Here is a 24,606-nt window from a genome sequence, read left to right as displayed (position 1 = left end):
ATGTTCCGTGAACCAGTCATCAAATGCTGTAAATTTCAACTCAGAAGTAAAATTTAAGTGCCTGATCATTTGAATGCTATCACTCAGCTTCAGTAATGAATTCGGGTTTTGTTTACATAACCCTAAATCCCTTTCTTTATACATCACAAGTGTCGTATTATTTTTGTTGTTGTTGTTTTTTTTTTCTTAAAAATAACAATAAGCAAGGTGAAGGGTGCTTCACCTTCATCAGTCTCACTGATGGTAAATATGACAGTATTAGGATTCAGAGCACAGTGTTTCTCAAGCTAAGTTTCAGTTATTTCAGGGGATTAAGAAAAGGAACTTAACTTCTGGATCCAGGCAAGGAACTGATCTGGAAGAATAAGACAAGTCCCAGATGAAGTACACTAGCTTACATTCCCCAGATGTGGAAAGCATACGGGCAATCAACTCTGTCCAAAGACCACCTCTGCCTCATCTCCTAATTATTCTGTCATTACATTTGCAAAGTGGAAGCCCACCTTCCCAACACATTTCATTCATGATTGGGAGCAGTACAGTTTGCTAGGCAACCAAGAAATTTCCATCTAAAGATCTTGTCCTGCCAGCTTGCCTTAAAAGAGAGAAAGAAGAGGACTTGTTCGCCCCACTCACAGGATTAGAATCCTCTCCCAGAGTCACTTACAGGAAATTATCCCATTCCATTCAGTTCTGGCTATCAGACAATGCTCCCCTCTCAGCTGGGTGAAGTTGGTGATATCTGTTAGATGGATTTCACAGTGTAATTTCATCATAGGTCTTTTCTTTATAACATTTGGGTCCAAATCACACCCTTTGTTAGCTTAAGATAATCAAGGAGTGCATAGTAACTGTGACATAACTTGGGATGCAGTCTGTAATCCACCTCTTCAGCTATAAGAAAGTGGCATGAGAAAAAAAAAAGACTCTGCTGGAGAAGATCATAGCTAAAACCTAAGTTTTCCTATACCGATTCGCATAATAAATTGTTGCTGGATACCAGAAAAAAAATCTGTTTTGTAATAACCTTTAAGTTTATGACAGATAGAGTCTACTACAGCCTAACAGTTATCCCTTTACCAAGGTCTCTTAGAAGATATTGGTCACAGGGAAAAGTTTCTACCTGGATTATGGTATGACAACCATTAAGAAACACCACTCCATTGTCTTTCTCACTGCCAGGGCTTGGACTACACTGTGGACAAACAAGATACCCTGAGAATCAAATGTCTTATATTGCCTATGTCAATGTGTGCTGTTTCTCATTTCACATGTATCTACTTCATGGGAGGCAGGGGGAAGAGGGAGGAAAAAATGTTTTCAGGGATTGATAGCCAGTCTGATTCTTCCCTAGTTGCCATGGAGAGAACAGGGACCTGGGAATTGCTTAGTAATTGGACTATAGATGAACATGTCATTTTAATTAATATATGACTTAAAGATTATAATTTAATCTTCACAGATTTCTGAGTAGATGTACTGCTAAGATAACTAGCTTGATAGCTGTAAAAAACAGACCTTGCTCCTTACCCAGTGGTAAGCAACCTTATTTGCTCATTAGTAAATTCATTAACTTGTTAAGACTGCCAGATTTTATACAGACTTTACAATAAATGATAAACAAGTTCAGATGTAAGCTTTTACAAGTGAAACTTTCTGTTACTTCCTTAACTAAACTCAGGTCCCAGTGACTAAATGCTTCATATTTCTTCTCCTTGCTATGCCACTCTCCTAACATTAACCAACAGTCTTCCTACAAACTATGCTAACGCCAGTAAACATTCCAGTAAACAATCCAACTGTATAATCACAAGTTCAAATATACATTTCCCATGATTGTCATAAGCTTTTTCTGTTGCTAAATTGTATGATCAACTATCATATTCACAAGGTCAAGGATTTTAATTTCCTTTGTTGTGGGTTAATATTGTGGTCCACATCCAGCCCAGTGCTCAGGCTGCTGGGTGATGTGAGACAGGGGAAGTTTGATTGTGGACACCACACAGGACTGCTGGGCAGGCATGGGGCTGTGAGAAGCTGCATGACCATGCTCAGGGCTTGAGGAGGCACATTCTGAGGTCCCCAGGGGAACTTCCAAGAGCCAGCTCAATGTCTCCAAAGAGCTTTGAATATTGCAGGGGCCCATGGGCAGGCTGTAGCTTGAGGCCAAATGGAAAGGGAGAGGAGGAGAGCAGGTTCTCCAGGTATGAGAGTTTCCAAGCTTGCTCAGGGAGCTGACCTTGCAGATAGTGCAGTGGAGCTTCCTGTGGGAGTTTAGATGTGGCTCTTTAGATAAAGACCTGCTCCATTGCTCCAACATATTGGATCCTAATGAGAAGACACTGTCCACGTTTTTCAGGCATTTCTTGTCATGGGGGAGAGTTGTGATGAGTGAAACCGTAACCCAGTTTCAGGGCAGGCCTGAAGTTCAATATCTTTTTCAGTGTCTGAGAAGGAGAGCTTAATTGGCTAAGCCCTTCAGGATTTTAGATTACTCATTAAAATGGAGATCTTTCTTTAGGCTATGTGATCTGTAGTCGCATCCTCTACCTATGAAGGGGCTTGGGACATTACCATATGTGACTGATGGCCACAGAATTATAGAGAGCTGAGACTTGTATCAGGAGCCTGGTGTCTAGTAGTGCAGCATGCAAATGACTTCGGTCCCTTGCAGTTATCTGCTGAGTCTCCTGGGTTTAAATCTAGCACAACCAGAAAACAGGCTGCCTTTCAGAGTCCTACACTTTGTATTTCAAATGTAAACTTAATTTTTCCTTGATATACTAAATTTATGGATATTCAGGCTCCTAGACAGACAGAAAAAAATGCTTCTTGCTTCTTCTGCTGCATGAAGGTTTTTTATCTTCCCTAAGATTATCTTAAAGACTATTTGTGTTGTTAACAAACTTATCACTTTTTAAATTTATAAGCTACAGGAAACCCACTCAGACTTCTCTCTCACAGACCATAAGATTTGATCCAGATAAGAACATCTGGCAATCAGTAGCCTGAGTTCTTATTCTAGAGGGTTGGATCCTGCTCCTGGTCCTGGAATTGGGACTCACCTTACTCACAACCACCAATATCTAAGGATTTCAAATATATACATACCTAAGGAAAAAATTACCAAAGTACTTAAATTCATTCTCAACCTATCATATATATGCACATGAGTCAGCATCTTGTCAAGTCCAGGTGTTCATTATATTCAGGACAGCTTCAGAGAAGCAAACCACAGATGTTCCTATCTTCTCTCACAGACACAGATGCTTCTAGTACTGAACCTTTTCCTTCCTACAAACCCACAGATGGTTCTATACACCCTGGACATCAAGGAATTAGACAAGTCTCCTAAGACTGGACCAACATTCCCATACTCACTTTCTTAGGTGTCCCAGGGATACCTTGCATCAAAGTCAGCAGGAAGTAGGCCAAGAACACAAAGACCATATTCCTACTTTACCATCAGCCTTTCTTGGTTTCTCTTTTTTAATTAAACCAAAATAGGGAAACGTTGGCATTTTGTTTTTGCTCTGCACCACAGTTATCTGGCAAAGGCAAGGTATGCCCGTCTCACTATACAATGGTTTACTTGCCAGTCCTCATCTCTTTCTTTCTTTCCCTCTTTTTCTCTTTCTCTTTCTCTTTCTCTCTTTTTCTATATCTCTCTTTCTCCCTTTCTTTCTTTTCTCTTTCTTTCTTGCTCACTTGCTCACTTGCTCCTGCTCCTTTCTTACCTTTGCTCTCTCTATTCCCCTCCATCCTCACTCTTCATGTGCTCATGGCCAGTGTTTCTGCCTTTTATTCTCTCTCTCTCTCTTGCTCTCCATCTCCCTCTCTCTCTCTCTCTCTTTCTTTCTCTCTCTCTCTTCCTTTCCCTGACTCTACTCCCTAAACTCCAGTTCCCATGCCCTAAATAAATTCTAGTCTATACTATACCATCATTGTGCTGGTACCTCAGTGTCTAGTGATGTCTCTGCATGGACCCACAGAGGCAACACCTTCTCCCACACCATACTGCACCTACAACAAACATATTCTTGGCTTCTATTCCTTTTTATAAAACAGTACAGAAGTCACCCGTAATTCACTCTTGCCTCAGAAGCTTTACCTATACATTTGCATTGGATAAATTCTACATTTCTTTGGGTTATACCTCAATCCTTAGCAAATGCTTCTGCATTATTCTCTTCTATGAAATTTTGCTATTATGGGAATACCAAAATCTGTAAGAAAAATAACAACAGACCAATATATATAAGTAAACAAATTGATATTTTTTGTAAAGAATGATATATTGATCCAATTAAAGGCATTTCTTTAGATAAAGATCAGAGAACATTTGAAAAATAACTTTAAGATTAAATCAGCAGTTCCTAAAATTTATAAATGGAGCACACCAAAGGATATTCTACCATTTGTTTTTATATTTATTTTTTACAATTCTTAAAATTTTACTAAATTTGATATATGTTCATGAGATCAAAACCATTTTCTTGTAGAACACCATGTACTGCCTTTAGATTGCTTTCTGTAATTTAAATAATTTGAAAATTGGAAATGGAGTTGGCTGAAAAAATATTGGCAGGTTTCTGTGTGTGTCATTACAGATGGATGCAATGACAGACTATTTAAGCAAATGTCCACCTAGTTGCTTAAGTTAAGGCCATACAATGAAAGGAAGATGCTATTCTATTAAATAAAGAAAACCCTATTTTACTTGATTATTACTTTGTGATGATGCTATCTGCTTAGACCTGTGTTCCTCTTCTCAGTGCTTCTATACATGTATACTAGTCTTATGATCTTTAATTTTCATTTGTTCAATTGGTAGATTGGATGGGTCCAGATTCTATTAAATCTATTAATGACTCTCTTTATGATTGGCCGTTGCGACTAAAATGTATTCTTTCATTCATTTAGACCAGAGACTGTATGTCAGTTTCATTTGGAATTTTATCACATCCTAATTGTATAGGAAGTGATAATATTTGCATTTCTATTAATAGCAAATACAGGCTTATATTATTTTTTACTTTTTTTTATTAGATATTTTCTTTATTTACATTTCAAATGCTATCCCAAAAGTTCCCTATACCCTCCCCCTGCCATACTCCCCTGCCCACTCCCTCCCACTTCTTGGCCCTGACATTCCCCTGTACTGGGGCAGAAAACAGGCTTATATTCTTTGACATAGTTGAAATACTCTTTTCAAGTTGGTATCTTTTTTTAAAATCAACTTAATAAATAATGTATTTTACATACTCTGAAAACATATTCTTGTTGACTGAGTATTATACAGAGATATTTTGTTATTTTACTCTTATTTGCTATGTTTATAATTTGCTAGTTTACATGATACCCAGAGATCAGATGGCAAATAGATTCATTCCACTCGATTCCAAAAGAGTGTGGGTATCCTGTTATTATCCTACTGCCCTTTTCATCCACTTTCATCAGTCATGCAGATCCTGATGTGTATAGATTACATTATCTTCACCCACTCATCTTACATGCCCACTGAATTCACTTGGAACCCCAAGCTTCCATGAGCAGTCTGGTATCCCTGCTGGACCTCCACACTCCTGCCATTTCTCCATCCACCTTCATCAGACTAAGAGGTCATGAACCATTCAAACCTGGTGATCAGGAAACATACATCCCATGGATACACATCAGAGGACTGACACACCAGGACTAGAGAGGTTAAGCTCAATCCCCATACCTAATACAATAGGACTAACCAGTGATGAAAGCCATTCTGATGGCTAAAGACCCTCAGAACACAGAGAACAAGACAAAGGTAATATAAAACCTTCAGAGCACAGCTAACTTTCTACTACAGCAAGCTCTGGAAACCCTAACTCAAATGAAGCACAAGAAAATCACCATAAAGCCAATCTTATTAATGTGATAGAGGTCTTTAAAGACAAAAAGAAAACAATCTCTTAAAAAACCACAAAAATAAAATAAAACACGTAGAGATCCTTAAATTTGAAACAAACAGATCCCTTAAAGTTATACAGGATAATACAATTAAACCAGTTAATGAAATAAGTAAGACTGTGAATGACCTGAAACTGGAAATAGAAACAGCAAAGAAAAGAAAAACTGAGGGAAACTTTGAGATGGAAAACATAGGGAAGTGAATAGGAACAACATATGCAAGTGTCACAAATAGAATACTGGATATAGAAGAAAGAATCTTAGGCATACAAGATAGAATGTAAGAAATTGGTATATCAGTCAAAAATTTGTCAAATCTAAAAAAATAAAATAAATCCTGGCACAAAGTATTCAGTAAATCAGGGATACCATGAAAAGACATAGCATTAGAGTAATAGGAATAGAAGAGAAAGACACTACTTCAGAGTAAGGTGTGGGGCAATATTTTCCAAGTGAATGGACTCAAGAAGCAAGCTAAAGTAGCCATTCTAACACCCCACACACACATCTCCCCCCCCACACACAAATATTGAACTCCATATATACACACATACATACATTGAATATATATATTGTACTCCATATATACACACATATATACATTGAACTCCACACTTCCATAGTGGGAGACTTCAGCTCTCCACTGAAATAGAATTGTCTGTTTGTGTCATGTGATGCAGATTTATGTGATATTTTGCTAAAGCAGACTCATGTGAGGTTATGCTGATGCAGAGTCACGTGATTTTTGCCTGAAGAAATATGAGAGGACATGTGATATTTGAAAAAAGTATAAGTAGGACCCAATTGACAGGAATAGGTCACACCCATAGTTACCCTTGTAATCTTTCCTTGATATTGTGTTTCACTGGTATTGATTTGTAGAGTGAAGTTTAGTAGAGAACTTCTCCTTGCCTTCCATCTGGTCCTGGTTGCTTCAACTGATTCATGATTTATCTGAAGCCTTACAGTTTCTGCTGTTTCTGTATTGTGCTACTGCTGCTAACTCATCTTTGGTGACATATTTGAACTAGACTGTTGGTAACCTGATAACAGAGATTGGAATGGCCCTCAGAGAACTGCTTCTAAACAAGCTCTCATGCCCTAGAACTATGTAACATCTTTTCTTCCCTAACTTTGGATTTGGGGCTAGAAGGGGGCTCAATGTGTTTTAGAAATCTTATTAAAGTAGTTTTTGCAAAATCTAAGCCTATGTCTCACTTTAATCAGTAGGTCATCTGACTGGTACAACATGTTTTCATACATGGTTGCATGATTCAGTTTTAGCTGTGAGAACTCTGTAAACCGTAATAATGTTTCTCTGGGTTTCAGGTGGACAGATGACATTACTCTTTCTTCTATGCTTATGTCTTTCGCCTTTTTCAATACAATAATTATTCTCAAATACAACTTAGGTAAAAGATTCTGGGAAAGGGATTGAGGGCACTACTAGAGAAGGAAATGGCTTTGATATCTGTAGGAACAAACTGCTCAGCCCCTGGCTATTCCTGCAGTCATCCCAAGCATAATGGGAAGAAGGGTTCTATATGTGGAGACTGACTTCATTTACTGTGTTTTTTGGGAAATTTTAGCCAACTCATGATGATTAAGTTGTACCAGAAAATGTTTTTGAGAAAACTGAAGTTTTACAAGTTAAGAGAATTAAAGACCTTAAGAAAAATATTTATGGGCTTAGGTTACCAAAGACAGGGATGTCCATAGAAACTACAAGGGCCTAGAGAGAGGAAGAAGTATTGGGGTCCACTGGATCATGGAGCTATGGTGAGAGCCCCCATGGAGAAAAATCTCTAATAATAAGAAGTTTAATACAGAAGTATGACTGGGGAACTGGAAGATCTATGTATAATACTAATGATAAAGAATTAATAGAACAGGTAGACTCCCTGGATGGGCCATTGGATTAGTGAACTGACGTTCCTGGTAAGATTGGGACATATGTCTTTGCCTGTCTGGAATCTGTTGCTTTGGAAATTAGGGCACAAGTTCTAAAAGATAAAATTTGGTCTTGTAAAGGTGTCCCGGGGAAGCTACAAGATGAATTAATATTGCATACAGAGTTTGGCATGTACTGTTGAAATAGATATTTGAATGAGATTAATAAAGAGATTTTGTTAATTTAAGATAAGCTAAAATATTAATATTATTTTGACTTGTATAGTGCCTTTTTTTCATGCTAATGCTGTAAACACATATTCATGCCCAGAAGAGCTGTGATTTGATGGCTTTTCTGGGAGTCAAATGTTAATGTATAACTTGCTTTGGCTTTTTCAGGCACTGAATGGTGTCTTTGTATGTACCTTGTGTGATTTGGTTGTATAGTTAGATAAGGATTTCAGGAAAATTAATTGGTTTGAAGAAAATAATGACCCGGAAAAGCTTTCTTTGACAAGACCTTTAGAACACCAAGTCACTGCCATAGTGCACCTGCTTGAGATTCTGATTTGGTATGGATCCAATCCTCCTATTCTTTAGAACCCCAAAAGGGTTGAGGCTGGTTCTCAGCAGTCACCTAAACAAAAATTAATGGAGAAATAATGAAATGAAAGGGAATTATAATTCAGATGTTCCTAACAGTCCTCTACATAATATTTTACCAAAACAAATGAATATAGCTTCTCCTCAACATCTCATGGATGACTATGTCATTGGTAACAATGCAAGTCTTAACAGATACAAGAAAATTGAAATAATGCCTTGTATCTTATCATACCTCAATGGATTTAAGATGACCTTCAAAAATAGAAACACAAGAAAAAATACACATTCATAGAAGTTAAACAAGTCTCTAGTCAGTGCTCTCTGGATCAGGAAAGAAATAAATTGAATAATTTTTAGAATTCAATAAAAATGAAGGCTCATTATACCGAAATTTATTGGATACTTTGAAATCAATGTTACCTGATGAGTGAGGTAACTGAGACTCAAAAGGACATGGATATATGTACTCACTTGTCAGGAGATATTAACTGTAAAAAATAAGAAACCCATGCTACAGTGCACAGATACAAAGAAGCTAAACAAGAAAAAGACCCAAGTGAGGATGTGTGAGTGTCACTTAGAAAGGGGATAAAATAGTCATAGGCGGCAGATAGATGGAGTAAATGGTTTAGGAGAGGGAATCAAGAAGAGAATGAAGGGAGGGAGTGTCAGGGTCAAGTGAGGAGATATACAGGAAAGATGGCCAGATGATCAGGAGAATGAATGGAAATATGTTCCTGGTACTGGTGGGTAGGTAGGGGGCATCTTGATACCTAGGATAGGGGAGGTGCCCAAGAATCAACGGGGATGAGCTTTGCTATGACTTCTAACATAAGGGATATGCAAACTAAATTACTCACCTTCTGTAGCCAGGCAGGAAAGAGTTGACTGATAGGGACACAAACCCACCCACAGAACTGTCAATCCAAAATGTATGCTGTCTAGTATAAATTCAGTGATGGGACTGGAATTTAGAATGAGAAAATGGCCAAGCAATATCCCACCCAGTGAGAGATACATCTCATCTCTAAGCACTAATCACTAGCACTATTAATGATACTCTCTTATGCTTGCAGACTACTGTCTAGCAATGTTGGTCATACTGAAGCTGACTCTGACAGATGCTGATACCTATAGCCAAATAGTGGATGGAACTTGGGATCTATTATGGAAGAGTTGGGAGAAGGATTGTGGTGTAAAGAGGGGATAGGAAATCCACAGAATGACCAACAGTATCATTTAACATGAACCCTGGGGTTCTCAGAGACTGATCCACCAGCCAAAGAACATACATGTTTTCAACTCAGCTTTACTCCTCCCATTTGATTATATGTAGCAGATGTGCAGATAGGTTGTCATGTAGGTACTGAACAACTAGAGTGGAGGCTATCCCAAAAGCTGTTTCCTGTGTGGCATATGTTTTACTAGCTGGGTTATCTTGTCTGACCTTAGTGGGAGTGTATATTCCTATTCTGGCATAGACTTGATGTGCTGAGGTGAGAGAATACCAAGGGGAGGACTCCAAATTCTTAGAGGAGAAAGCAAGGGGACATGGAGGAGGTATTCTGGAAGAGGAACATTGATGATAATGCAAAGATAACAATATAAAAAGGAAATAAATCAAGAAAAAAAATTGGAGTTCTCCTCAAGATTTGAAGCCTGGCCCTGTATTTGTGCTGATTCCCAGGCTCCAGTTGAATCAAACAATAGACCAAACTAGCTATGTTATTATCCCTGTCTTACCCTAGTCTAGACTGATTGGAATAGTCTTTTTCATGAAATAAGGATAAATATTAGCTTTTACACAATAATTTGTACTACAACATTGTGAGTAAATAACAAAAATCCAATTTCATGGTATATTTATACATATTTCTTAAAACTTATTCATTTGTTGCAATGCTCAGAAAGGGTAGGGAAGATGATCAAGAAATGGAGACATTTAGTAGGACTATGAGTGCTCATGAGAATATTTTAGGATAAAGATAAACAACAAAACAACACAAAACAAATCATGTGTGTTGCAAATTAAAGTACTTCAGAACACAGTACTGTTCTTAGAATATGTTTCAAAATCCTCATAGGTGTAATGTATACTACAGTATTTGCTGAGGTCTCTCCTTTTTTTTTTTTTTGCTTTGAAATATAGTTGTTTTATAATACAGTAATTAAACATAAATTAAGGTATATGTACTTACACAAAGTAAAGAAAGCATTAAGGTCTGTACTGATATTACTGCTGAACTATATTTCATGAATGTTATGTAGGAATTACAATTAACCTTAGGAGGTCTTGAATAAATAACATAAAGAAAACAGTGTTCAACTGATATAAAATTCATAAACTAATTTTAATGTGTTTTATATGACAGCATGGGTTATATGGAAGCCCAGTTTTAACACCCAAAGGCTCTCAGCATAAATTATGATTCCCCAGAAGATGGCCTAGTAGGCCATCAGTGGAAAGAGAGGCCCATTGGTCCTACAAACTTTATATGCCTCTGTATAGGGGAACGACAGGGCAAGGAAGTGGGAGTGGGTAGGTGGGGGAGTGGGTGGGGGAGCATGTGGGGAGCTTTTGGGATAGCATTGGTAATGTAAATGAAATAAATACCCAATATATATATATATATATATATATATATATATAAATAATAAATTATGATTCCCAATATGTGCATATCAGGAGAACAGTGCTATAGTAATAAGACACTAAATGCTTCCTCTCCTCAATGAATTGTATATTGTTTTTAACGACAGAAAGTATGCTTAAAATTGTACAAATTTTCAAATTTATTGATTGCTATGACATTTTTCCTACGCAAACTTTGTTCTTTTTTTTTTTTTCCTTCTGCACACGTTTATTGGGAGAGCATTGACTGTGTAGGCGAAAGACCCCGAGCCCTGGGCCTCTCACTCTTATATACTATCAGTTCCCATCCACTCACAGCAGGCCACATCACCTCACCAGGTACGCAGCTTCAGCTAATCAGGGCAGCAGGGGCATATCTCCACCAAAATGGCTTCGCCAGTAACCTGTTACACCTGCGCAGCTCTCACAATGTTTGTGGCTTATATTCAGATGTATGAGGAAATAAGGTGCAAGTCATATGACTTATCTGCAGTCCCTGGCGCCTTTGGGACTGCTGCCACACCCGCTCCCCACATTTATTCATTAGGTGATTGGTTCCGAAGAACAGCACGGACCCATCCACGACACCAGGGGTAGGGTATTGCTGTGATAGGCCTGACCACTCTTTATGTGGAGGAATGTGGATTTGGGGCTTTGGGTTAGAAAAGGAGTGGGGTTTAATGTACCATCCTCGAGGAGCATAAAAGACATTACTGGAAGCTGATTTGAGCTGTGGGGGGAATGGCACAAGAGGTTTCAGAGTAGAAGACTCTTTGGATGTGGCTAAAAAATCATTTTTGTGATATTTTGGATACGAATATTTTGGTTGCTTTTTGCACTTGTCTGAAAATTCTGCCGGAAGCTAAATTGAAGAGTTTGGGATTAATGGCACTGACAGAGGAAATTTCAAAACAGCCTAGTATAGACTCTGCTGTGTAGTTATTTTTATCTAGGCTTTTAAAGATCTATAATGAAAACATGCAAGTTGAGCAAGGAGAAATAGAAAAATCTGGAGGCTGAAACGGGCAGATCTCTGAGTTTAAGGCTGGCCAGGTCTATAGAAAGAGGACAGTCAAGCTTAGGCAGTGGAAATAAACTATTAAAAACAAAGAAAGCTGGTAAAAATATATTTGAACAAGGAGGCCATGTTTCAGCCCCAGCAAGCAGCAGAAATTGGCAGCTTCGGCCACAAGGTTCTGACTTTAGAGACTAGGATAGAAGGATTATAGAATCATTTACCATAGCTAAAGAAAGCTGCTGCGGCCAGGCATGTGTCAGGGGTATCCATGCATGGAACCCTAGACAGGCCATTGTGTGAAGCTATGAAGGTGAAGTCTGGGTTACCTTAGGGACCCTAAAATATTGGAGATGCCAGAGCTGTGGGTTACATGCCCAGAAAAGCTGCTAATAGGAAGTAGAACCAACCTAACAGAAAGCAGTATATTGAATTCCACAAAGATGAAAAGAAAGATCTGGAAAGTATTTTGATATCAGACATGGAAATGCAGTGTTTGGAGTTTGCCCATCTGGTTTTCAGTCTTGCTTTGGTCCGGTATTTCCTAATTATTCTCCCATCACTACCTTTTGGAGTAGCAATATAAAGTCTATGCTATTATTGGCAGAAGTATGTGATCTACTTTTTGATTTTGATTTTATAGGGGATAGTTAAGATATTGCCATGAGTCTCAGGAGAGACTGGACTTTTACAGAATTGAGACTGTGATAGACTATGGGGACTTTTGAAGTTGGACCACGTGCAGTTTTGCATTATGGTATGACTACAAGTCTATGGAGGCCAGGGAGTGGAATCTGGTGGTTTGAAAGAAAATAATCCTCACAGACTCATAGTGCATGGCACTATTAGGAGGTGTGACCTTGTTGGAGTAGGTGTGGTCTTGTTGGAGAAAGTGTGTCAATGGGGAGGCACGTTGAGGTCTCAGAAGCTCAAGCCAAGCCTGGTAGCTCACTGTTTTTTTTTTTTTTGTTTTTTGTTTTTTTGTTTGTTTGTTTGTTTTGTTTTGTTTTTTAATGCTACCGATCAAGCTAAAACCCAAACTAAGACTGTAGAATATTTAGTGAACATTTACAAGGCCCTGCTTATTATCCTTTACGCAAACTTTGAATCTTTCATTCAAGATGAAACAGAGGAGGAAAGAAATACCTAAAATAGCTATATTGAAGGCTATAGAGACTTAACCGAATCAATTTTGTTCAATGCCTCTACTTTAGTATTTTAGCTCAAACTTATCACTGGATGAGGTATTATTAGCAACAATACCAGTCTATTGACATATTTTATATGTCCTATATTTGTAGGGCTTCAAACTATTAATTTTATATCAGACAAAAGGCAATTTCCTAGGTAAAATGGACTATCCTGCCAAAACTGTACCATTGATATATCTACTTGTCTTTTTTTTTATTACGTATTTTCCTCAATTACATTTCCAATGCTAACCCAAAAGTTCCCCATACCCCCCCCCACTTCCCTACCCACCCATTCCCATTCTTTTGGCCCTGGCATTCCCCTGTATTGGGGCATATAAAGTTTGCAAGTCCAATCGGCCTCTCTTTCCAGTGATGGCCGACTAGGCCATCTTTCGATACATATGCAGCTAGAGACAAGAGCTCCGGGGTACTGGTTAGTTCATCATGTTGTTCCAACTATAGGGTTGCAGATCCCTTTAGCTCCTTGGGTACTTTCTCTAGCTTCTCCATTGGGAGCCCTGTGATCCATCCAATAGCTGACAGTGAGCATCCACTTCTGTGTTTGTTTGGCTCCGGCATAGTTTCACAAGAGAGAGCTATATCTGGGTCCTTTCAGCAAAATCTTGCTAGTGTATGCAATGGTGTCAGCGTTTAGAAGCTGATTATGGGATGGATCCCTGGATATGGCAGTCTCTAGATGGTCCATCCTTTCATCACAGCTCCAAACTTTGTCTCTATAACTCCTACCATGGGTGTTTTGTTCCCAATTCTAAGAAGGGGCATAGTGTCCACACTTTGGTCTTCATTTTTCTTGAGTTTCATGCATTTAGCAAATTGTATCTTATATCTTGGGTATCCTAAGTTTTGGCCTAATATCCACTTATCAGTGAATACATATTGTGTGAGTTCCTTTGTGATTGTGTTACCTCACTCAAGATGATGCCCTCCAGGTCCATTCATTTGGCTAGGAATTTCATAAATTCATTCTTTTTAATAGCTGAGTAGTACTCCATTCTGTAAATGTACCACATTTTCTGTATCCATTCCTCTGTTGTGGGTATCTGGGTTCTTTCCAGCTTCTGGCTATTATAAATAAGGCTGCTATGAACATAGTGGAGCATGTGTCCTTCTTACCGGTTGGGACATCTTCTAGATATATGCCCAGGAGAGGTATTTCTGGATCCTCCGGTAGTACTATTTCCAATTTTCTGAGGAACTGCCAGACTGATTTCCAGAGTGGTTGTACAAGCTTGCAATCCCACCAACAATGGAGGAGTGTTCCTCTTTCTCTACATCTTCGCCAGCATCTGCTGTCACCTGAATTTTTGATCTTAGCCATTCTGTCTACTTGTCTTTTTATTGTGAATATATATGTGCATGTTTATTTGTAAGTTGGCATTTCACAGATAGATGCAAGGACCCTCAGGTATTACATTGTATTTTATATAGATTTAACATGTTCCAATAAATTGCACTAAGTTAAAATATTGCTATTGCCACTGGGTGCATGAATTGATTTTTTACTGGAATTATAATTTTAATTTATGTTATAATTAATTATTAAAATTTCATGTTACAGCAACATACAGTTTAATATATTTGTCATAAAATAATTATAGCAAACTTACAATTCCGCCTCCTCCAATTCCTTAACCTAGCGTATTACATATCCTGCCTTTAGGTCTCTTCTTAATTTTCTATTTGCCCACAATTATGCCATTCTCTAATTCTGTACAGGTAAATACATTTGTGTTTGTGTGTAATACTTTATGAAGCAAAATTCTACTATTTAAACAAATAATATATAACGTTATCATAGGAATTTATTCATGTAGTTAAATTCAGAATATAATTACTCTAGAACTACAGATAACATGAAATCATAGAGAAAACACTACTTTTTTATTATTTTGAGGTAGGAAGTAACTGTTTCTATGAGACTAGAGGAAAGACAGTATTTCTAATAACAAAACTTTCCACATAGAAGCATATAATATCTGTTACTGCTAGCAGAAAAAAGGAAGTTGCTGTAGGTCATATGTTCATTGTACCTATTAGAGGACATAGCACCTGGTTTTCTCATTCAAGGCCTGAATGTACTTTTCGGGAAACAGAAAAACAAATGTGAACATGAAAAACTTCACAAATATTCTGTTTTCAAAATTTGTGACATTTCAGTATAGCATATGTTTAAATGTGTAGTGTAGTGTTATGACCATGGTCATATTTCTTAAGTAATTGTTCAAGGTTATGGGAAACTAAGTGTTAGCTCATTCATTTGGTACTGAAAATGTTCATGTCCTTAGGAAACACTTGCTAGCACCACTGTTTAGTTTATATAGGAACAGGGTTCACATATACATAAATTCAAATAAGTGGTCATTTAGAATTAAATACTGTTAGATGTATGGCAACAATATCAACTGACACAATACCCAAAAAAGAGGATAGAGAACCTGTAGAGACTGGATCCAGAGGTTAGGCAAGTCTTCTGGTTGAGGGATCGGGCCACCTACTCATCTCCAAATTTTAACTCAGAATTGCTCTTCTCTAAAGCATTGAATAGGGATTGAAGGAAAGGCCATCCAGAGACTACTGACCTGTACATCCATCCCATATACAGACAGTAAAACCAAACACTATTTCTGATGCCAAGAAGTGCTTGCTAACATCTGCCTGATATAGTTTTCTCTTAAGAGGCTTGCCAGAGCCTGACAAATACAGATGCAGATGCCCAGAGCCAATCATATATATGAGTATCGGGACCCAGATGGCAGAGTTAGAGAAGAGATTAAAGTAGCTGAAGGATTTTACAACCCCATTGGAAGAACAACAGTATCAACTATCCAGATCACTCAGAGCTCCCAGGGACAAAATCACCAACCTGAGAACACACATGAGACAACCCATGGTTCCAGCTCCTTATGTAGCAGAGGATGGTCTTGTCTGGCAACAAAGGGAGTAGAGGCACATGGTCCTGTGAAAACTTGATACCTCAGCATAGGGGAATGCTAGAGTAGTGGGGCAGGAGAAGGTGGGTGGTTTGGGGAGAAACCTTGTGTTAAGATGTACTCTACTTACTGACATGAAAACTACCTCCCTGAGAAATAAATCTATGTTACTAGATAACAGCATATGAGATTTGAACAAAGGGAAGCAAGAAGCGACCCTTTCCATTTGTGATTCCTATGAACCAAAATGACCAGCAATAAATCTGAGGGTACAGTAGTTGTGTTAATGTTAATCTGGTAACCAATAGCTCTACAATTAGAGTTAATTAACAAGAAGGAAAGCATTCCTTACTCAGAAATTATCAAATCATCCAGGCTAGTGAAGGCATGGATTAAAAAAAGAATCTACGAGCATACTGCTGCTAATTCCATATACCTAAATATATTTTAAATACGGACTGTCTTTTCTTATCAGGACATATGGTGGTGAAAATTGAGTAGATCTTCCTCTAAAGAGCCCTATCTAATCTCCAACATGAGGGCTCCCTGCACTCTTGGCCAGGTCACCTCCAAGCCAAGCCACACTTGTGACTAAGCCTATAATATTATCATCACTTGGAGAACTAACCAGAGGTTCTTCTTCCCTTTCCCTGTTTTTGCTTCATCACCAGGCTACAACCAGCCCCATGGGGCCCTAAAGTTTTCTCAAGTCTTCTGAGTCTGGGGTCCTACAGACTGTGAACTTGCTTTCACTGTCCTCTGTGTAGTGCAGGGACCATCATGAGGGCTCCTGTGGCAGAAGCAGGACACCATTCTAACACACAGATGACCTTATTTGACATCAACAGAAGAGTAGGCCCATCTTCTGTGGAGAATTGATACCCAGTGTAGGGATATGTTAGAGCAGAAAGTGGGCTTTTTGACATGGCAAAGGCGAGTGGGAACTAGGAGTTTTGATTGATATTTGTGGAGCTTTTCCCAGGAAGGGGGTTATCATATGAAATGTCAATGAATAAAATAACTAATAAAAGTTTCCAATCAATTATTCTGTAATTAATTGGAGGGCTGCCGAGACTATAAACATGATACCTTTTGAAGTTCCATTGTCACTTGTTCAAAGCAGAATTCAGTGTGTTCACATCTAATGAGAAACAAAGTTCAATATGCCACGTGATTTTGAGCATGGGTATATCTGATATATTATCATCAATTGTTTCATGTGCATATGACAGGCATTAAGTAGGAAGAGTTACAGTGTGAAAATGAGCTTCCACATGATACTCAACTTTCTATTCAGCTGCACTGAGTGAGCTCTGGTATGGCACAACTTTGGAGATTTGTCCCCTGATTGCTTGTGGATACAGTGGTGCTTTCCCATATTTCTCATTCTCTTTGCCATAGTCATTTATTTGCCTTGGTGTAAGTGTACTCTGGAACAATAATGATATTTAAAACTGTGTATTATTACTTCCTGGGTGATAACCTACCTTGTTGCACAAGTTTCTTGCAGTTCAACATGAAGATGAAAGTATTTGGCATAAAGGTAGTAAGATAAACTAGTGCTTTTAATGGAAATTTTTACTTCTAATTGTAGAAAATTAGCTTGATTTAAAATATTTAGGGAGATTAGGGTAATTCTATAAAAGTGTAGTTAGGGTAAAAATTATAAAGGTAGGAAGTTAGGACTGTTGAGAGAAAGTTTTATGTTAGAATTTAAAAAAAATGTGATCATTCCTGATAGAATGGCAAAAAATGAGTTACAAAAAGGCACACAGTGAGAATTCAACATACATTACAAGCACGTAATTTGTTCAAGAAAACATGTGCAATAAGTTGGGCATGAGTTCACTTATCTTGTGATCTAGGGATAAGGTAGCAGGTTTTCTAAGTATACCAGGAAAAGAGTAAGCATATAATAAAGAACAAACATTTTTTTATGAGTATAAGAACAGAGAAAAGATGACTAGCCAGCTTAGCTGATCTGAACTTCAAAAATAAGATGTAAGACATGAAATGCTCCTGAGTAAGTACAGATGGTTGTTACCCAAGCACAGGCAGTAACTTGCTACTTTTGACTTGAGACTTTTGACTGCTCAAACTTTGTTAATCAATGACTAAATAGTTACTGGTTTTAGGTCACAATGGGATTTTCAAATGAAGATAGATTCCAATTGTTTCATTAGATATAGGTTTCATATAAAAACATTGAAAATATAACATAATTTCCCTTTGTGTAAATATTTTTATATATATTTGGAAAGTATATTTTGCAAGTGAATGTCTCTAGAACATGTGCAACTCATGGCTGGGAGGTAATTTTCTTTCCAATAGAAAACCTTTTTTTTTTTTAAGCGATCTAAATAGCTGTTGAAGGGAAAAAGTAAATTGTTGAAGCTCAGCTCTTGTTTCAACCTTCTGTGTGTTTGTGTGTGTGTGTGTATGCTTGTTCTTCTCCCCTCACACCCTATCTTATCACTGCCTGCCACAGGCAGCAGCTCCTGTTGGTATCCGGACCAACATCCTTCAACTGCTCTTACCACCAACCCCTACTATTGCCACTTGCAGTCTTGTTCAGTTTGCCCTGCAGTGTCATAGTTGATCTTTAACACATATATTAAGGTTGTATATATCAGAATGCACGTGAGACACTAACATTGTTTGTGTTCATCAACTTTCCTCAATCTCCCAGAATCTTTCCACTTATGTCATTTTGATTTCTTCAATTATCCTCTCCTTCAGTATCTGAATTGATTCCACTAATGTCTGAAATGATGTATCTGGCCTCCGCTGCTATCCTGTTCATTAAACTATGTTTGTAATTTAAACATCACCCTTCAGCTTATATCTAGGGAGGTTTATACAGTTCAATAACTCCAGAGGTGTGGAGTGATTATTGTATGTGTGAAGAGAGTCCTTGCAAAGTCTACACATACTTCAAGAGATCATTTAATCCTAATGGCCACTGGGACTACCATTATCACTTTCTACTCCAGTTAGATCCCCAACAAGATAAGGCACATCTATAGACCTCTCCTTCTGAGATTACTCCTTTATATGACTATTATATGTACAATTACTATAAGTTCAAAAGTTGAAGTAGTATCATTTCATTTTCTTTTCTGAACTAAATCTAAAATGACATATTGTGACAATTAAATTCCAATACGTCAGTAGCTCTTTCTCTTTTTATCATATCTTGTAATCCCTCTTTAAATTCTCCTATTACTGGAAAATCTTCCAACAACACCAGAAAATGAATGTATTATGGAGCTACAATTACTAGGCATATGCTTTATCTGTGGAATATATATTAAAAAAAATCCACACAGCAAGGTAAAATCTTACTGCTTGATTAGAGCAGAATCCTGCTACTCTCCTTGCTATTACTAGAACTATAAAATGAATTGATGTTTCACCTTTACTAGATAGTGATATCGCACCTCTCACTCATAAAGGGGTATAGAAATGGTATGATAGTGATGACTATATCAAAACTTTCTCGACAATTGCCAAACAGGCATAAAATCCTGGATGACAGTTTACAAAAAAAAAAAAAAAAAAAAAAAAAAAAAGGTATCATAGAGGATGCTGTTATCTGTAATATTGTTTCGTTTATTCTTTTAGAGTGAATAAAGTTTGAGTTTTGAATAAAGCCATGTTAACAAGATTTTTTAGTAGTAGTTAGATATGAAATAGTCTAAAGTGTAGAATTCTGATAATTGACCTTTGTATTAGATATTTTGAAAAAAACAATAAGTTCTCAAATGTCCTGTATTGTTCTTGTTGAGATATCAGCACTGAGTCTTATTTTTTCCTACAAACAAAATTAAGGACTTAGATTCCCCCATGCCATAATGTTATAGAGATGAATTCATATATATATATATATATATATATATATATATATATACATACATATATATATATATACACAGATTCTCTTCACTTTAACATTTCTGGAATATTTATATCAACTTGCAGAAGAGAGGGAGAAAAACTATGAACGTAAACATGGGAAGAGTATATGAACAGGAAAATGTCAAAGAGATGTAGAGAATATTTTTTTTTGACATGGCTATTAAACAGAAAAGAGCAAAATTAGTTACCAAACAGGAGGTGATTAAAATCAAGTAAGAAAACATTCAAGCAATGAAGAGGAGGTTACATAGAGTTCCTGTTATATGTGAAAATATTTACAGTGGGTAGGTACAAGGGAGGGAAAGCCAGATGTACCTGGGAATGTATGCGACTGCAGTAGGATGCTAATGTAAGAATAAATGACCCAAAATCAACGTGCATATTGAAAGCAATAATTAAACACAGGGGGTTTAAACCATACAAAAAATAAATGTTAGCTTGACTTTTGAGGAAAAGTAATATAGAGGGTGACTCTAGGAGAGATTAGGAAGGGGTTGCATATATACACTCATTAAAGAGTGGTGGCTTAGCATATGTGAGACAACATGATTCAATTCAACATTAAAAAATAAAAATGTTGGGTTGGTGTGTTGAGTTTGTTATCATCATGATATACAATATATATGCAATATAGTATTACAGGATTTGGAGGTGTTTTGAGGTATTTACAAGAGAAGTATACTTAAAAACAAGTAAAAGCCAATGGAAAGGTTTTTATTAACCAGCTAGTGGCATCATCTAACATGAACAATATATATATATATATATATATATATATATATATATATATATATATATATATATATTTGGTATACATACCAAACTTTGAATAATAGAAAACATGATAAAATTAAAGGAAGACAAAACTTGAACTATATAGGAGTATTTATATGTTCCTTTGCTATTGACACAATGTAAAAGTATTTCTCAGGCTGCCATCTGAAAGTTCAATGTTCCTATAGAGAACCCTGAGTAATCTAGTGCATGTGGTTGTGCAAATTGCAGTGAATACTCTTCCCAAAATACTAATGAAATAATTATCCATTTATTTTTATAATTTTCTAGTGTTATTATTTTTATGAATTGTTGTCAACATCAAATCAATGAACACATCCTGCTATCTGTGTTATCCCTTTACTTACAGTCTTCTAGTCAAACAAGTAGATGTAGATCAGGTCTGAGGGTGAAATCAGCACTCACGAATCAGCAGACAATGTCCCCTTCCAAGTTCATGTGGTTGCTCTTTAGGTTCTACTCATGAGCATTCAGGATTAATTCCCTGGTTAGTAAATGAAATATTTTAATAATTAATGCAAACTATGATAAACATGCATTTTAAATTATTTTTCCCCACAATTTTCCATGATGGTTTTGATAATGAAACAAGTCAAACAGCTGGTAAGGACAGAAATTTATGACTTTATACATATATTAATAAAATGAAAAAATATCAAATGAGCTATAGGTATGGCTCAGTTCATATATTGGCGATTTTCCACATGAAGACCTAAGTATAAGCCCTTGTAACATCATATAAATATAAAAAAAGTCTGTCAAACATAAGGCTAGTGCAATATAGTATTACAGGGTTTGGAGGTGTTTTGAGGTATCTACAAGAGAATTCTACTTCAAAACAAATAAAAGCCAATGGAAAGTTTTTGATTAACCAGCTAGTGGCATCATCTAACATGAACACTGTAGCTCTCAGAGACTGAACCAACAACCAAAGAACATACATGGGCTGGACCTAGCATTCCCCCTCCCCTCTGATAATATGTAGCAGATGTGCAGATAGGTTGTCATGTGGGTCCTGAACAACTGGACTAGTGGCTATCCCAAAAGCTGTTTCATATGAAACTAATATTTTTATTCAAAACATGCAGCCATGGCGGAAACATACAACAAATAATGTCATGTATGGAAGAGGGATTTCATTAATATCTATGGAAGAAAACACCTGATATTCTTGGTACTTTTTTCAAGGTTAGAATTGAAGGGGCACAAGCTGATTCCAGATCTTTGAACACTTACTAGACATTGTCCTCAGGGCAATACATTAAGAAAATGAAATATATAGTTTTCCTCTGTGGCAAGAAAGATAAATAATATCTATTTTGAGAAATATTGCATTTCTCCCGGAAGGAAAGATACTCACAAAATTCTAGATTTAAAAATATAGCCAATGAATATGCAATGATATGAAACAATAAAAGTGAATATAACAAACAAATAAGAAAATAATAAGTAAAGCTGAAAGCAAGAAAGCAAGCAAGCACCATTTTCTAAAATATTATGGTCTATAATTATGTCTATAGTTATGCCTCTGTGTGTCTGTGCAATTTTCGTATTAAATAGATGAGGAGCAGGTCCTAAGTTCTTGGGCTGAATTGGCAGATCACACCTCAAGATCACCAAAAGAAAAACAATTTATCAGTAACACTATTTAATTGTGAGATCTGTACATTTATACAGTAGTTCATTTTACGTAAATAGGAGGAGAAGTTTAGACTTTAGAATGATTCTCAATGTTAAATAATTAACTGAAAAAATACACTCATAAAACAAGATGTATGCTGATTGTGGCTTGAGATTTACAAGATCTTTTAGGATGTAAGTCTTCACAGCAATCTAAAAGATTGGTAATATTTTTTCACTCCAGGTGAAGCACTGAATGACAGTGTATATGCTACTAATGAGAATTTTTACTCGTATCTGTAATCATTATAAAAGCACATTGTATAATATAGATTGGGTTATTCTGTGTCAATTTTTTATTACATTTTAAATATTTTAAAATAATAGTAGGTTTTTCCAAGGACAAAAATAAATGGTCAATTCACTTTTTCTCACGAATTCTTTAGGTAAAAAGAGTGAGAATATTATCTGCTACTTATTATCTGCATAATAGAAGAGAATAAAATATACATAATCCCATAGATTATTTGTAGGTTACTAAACCCAACTCTTAATATTTTGTAAAATTACTGTCAAAACAAAACATTTGCCTCAATCATTAGATCATAAGTTTTCCTCAACAATTCAAAAAGTGATTAGGAAAATAGTGATAGTATTTTGTCACAGTTTTAAGGTTTTTATAATCATTCATGTATATTAGTTAATATAATTGAGATCCCATTGTAGAAATGAGATATAAAATAAGAGAAAACTCTACTAACATAACCATTCTAAGTTTCTTCCCTTAGGATCCAACTCTGTGAATAAGTTTTCTCTCATGTCATCAATAATTTCCATTATGGTTAACTGTGGATATATGGATTTTAGACATGATAAATCTATGGAAAAATCAAATGTTATTACTATACCAAGGAAAAAACTGTAAAATGACTCCTAGTGACATTCTTCTATATTCACTGATGAAAGAGTTGCTTGGCTATTTTCAGAGAAGCTAACTCCTGTGGTAGATGAGGATGAATACATAGACCCACAACTGGACAGTATACAGAGAGGTAGAAAACTTGGACTACTCAATCCTTAATACAATATCTCCATTTAATACTTGCCTTGAGTCATCAGGGAATTTTGTAGAAAAGGAGACAGAAAAGTAATAATATCCAATGAGAATGGAAAACACCTGGGAAACACATACTCCAAAATACAACAAAAACTGATCCACATTTGAATTCACAGAGACCGGCATAATGCACAGAGATTGCGTAGGTATAAGTCAGATGGCAGCAGTGGATGTTCATAGTGATAATAGTGATAGTGATAGTTCATCGTGATCATAGTGATCTATGATCCTAGAAATAGCAAAGGTATTGTCAACACACCCTATTGATGTAAGCGTTTATGAGCTTAAGGGTACTGAATGAGGCCAATTTATCACACAGATTTTTGTCATGGAATGGATTTTCAAAATGGACAAAGGGCTGTTTTATCTCCTGTTTCTTGCTGCCCTTTAGTGACACAGATAAATCAGCAGCAGTCAATGTCAAAGCAGGAAGAATAGTTGTGGGGAGTAAAATAATCACTGAGTGTGTTTGTGTGCACAGAGAGGTGATATGATATGCATGTTGTATACATGAGAATGGCTATATCAAGGTCCATATAATAAACCCATGAGAAAAAAATAAAGCATTTGTGCTAGAGTAAAAGTGAGAAGGATGACAAACAATTCCTCTAGTTGATGCTTGGGTGTTGATAGTGTGCGGAGAAAATGCCAACATTTCTGAGTCTCAGTCTGATCCAACAGGTCAAAGAGAAAGATGGACATGTGGCCCATTTTGGAACCTAGGCTTTTTGTTTCCAAGGAACTAGTCTTGGAACAATTATCTTTGAGTAATTTGGAATTCTTGAGCAGCATACATAATACTTTTTATTATTGTAATAATAATAAGTATAATAAATATTTTTGTCATTCAGAAGAAATCAGGGAAATGTAGGCTTCTACAGGATCTGAGAACTGTTAATGAACATATGGAAAAAGTGATGAAT

The 24,606-nt window shown here is 36.6% G+C and overlaps 1 long non-coding RNA gene across 16 annotated transcripts in view; it reads right to left on the bottom strand.

Moving 5' to 3' along the window:
• The window catches only part of LOC115031543 (uncharacterized), a 513,648-nt gene that overhangs the window by 13,411 nt on the left and 475,631 nt on the right, over positions 1 to 24,606 (bottom strand). For 15 of the 16 annotated variants that reach the window (XR_015047929.1, XR_015047933.1, XR_015047920.1 and 12 more), the window contains 2 exons: positions 21,294 to 21,430; positions 17,323 to 17,374 (listed from right to left, as the gene is read on the bottom strand). This is a non-coding gene — a long non-coding RNA (uncharacterized LOC115031543). The remainder of the gene's footprint in view (positions 1 to 17,322; positions 17,375 to 21,293; positions 21,431 to 24,606) is intronic. The other variant, XR_015047934.1, reaches the window with a different exon arrangement.

The sequence above is a fragment of the Mus caroli genome, unplaced genomic scaffold (genome assembly GCF_978045245.1).
Source record: "Mus caroli unplaced genomic scaffold, Mus_caroli_1 scaffold_8, whole genome shotgun sequence".
Taxonomy (NCBI): domain Eukaryota; kingdom Metazoa; phylum Chordata; class Mammalia; order Rodentia; family Muridae; genus Mus; species Mus caroli.
The sequence above is the reverse complement of the archived record's forward strand: the minus strand, read 5'-3'. Positions and strand labels throughout refer to the sequence as shown.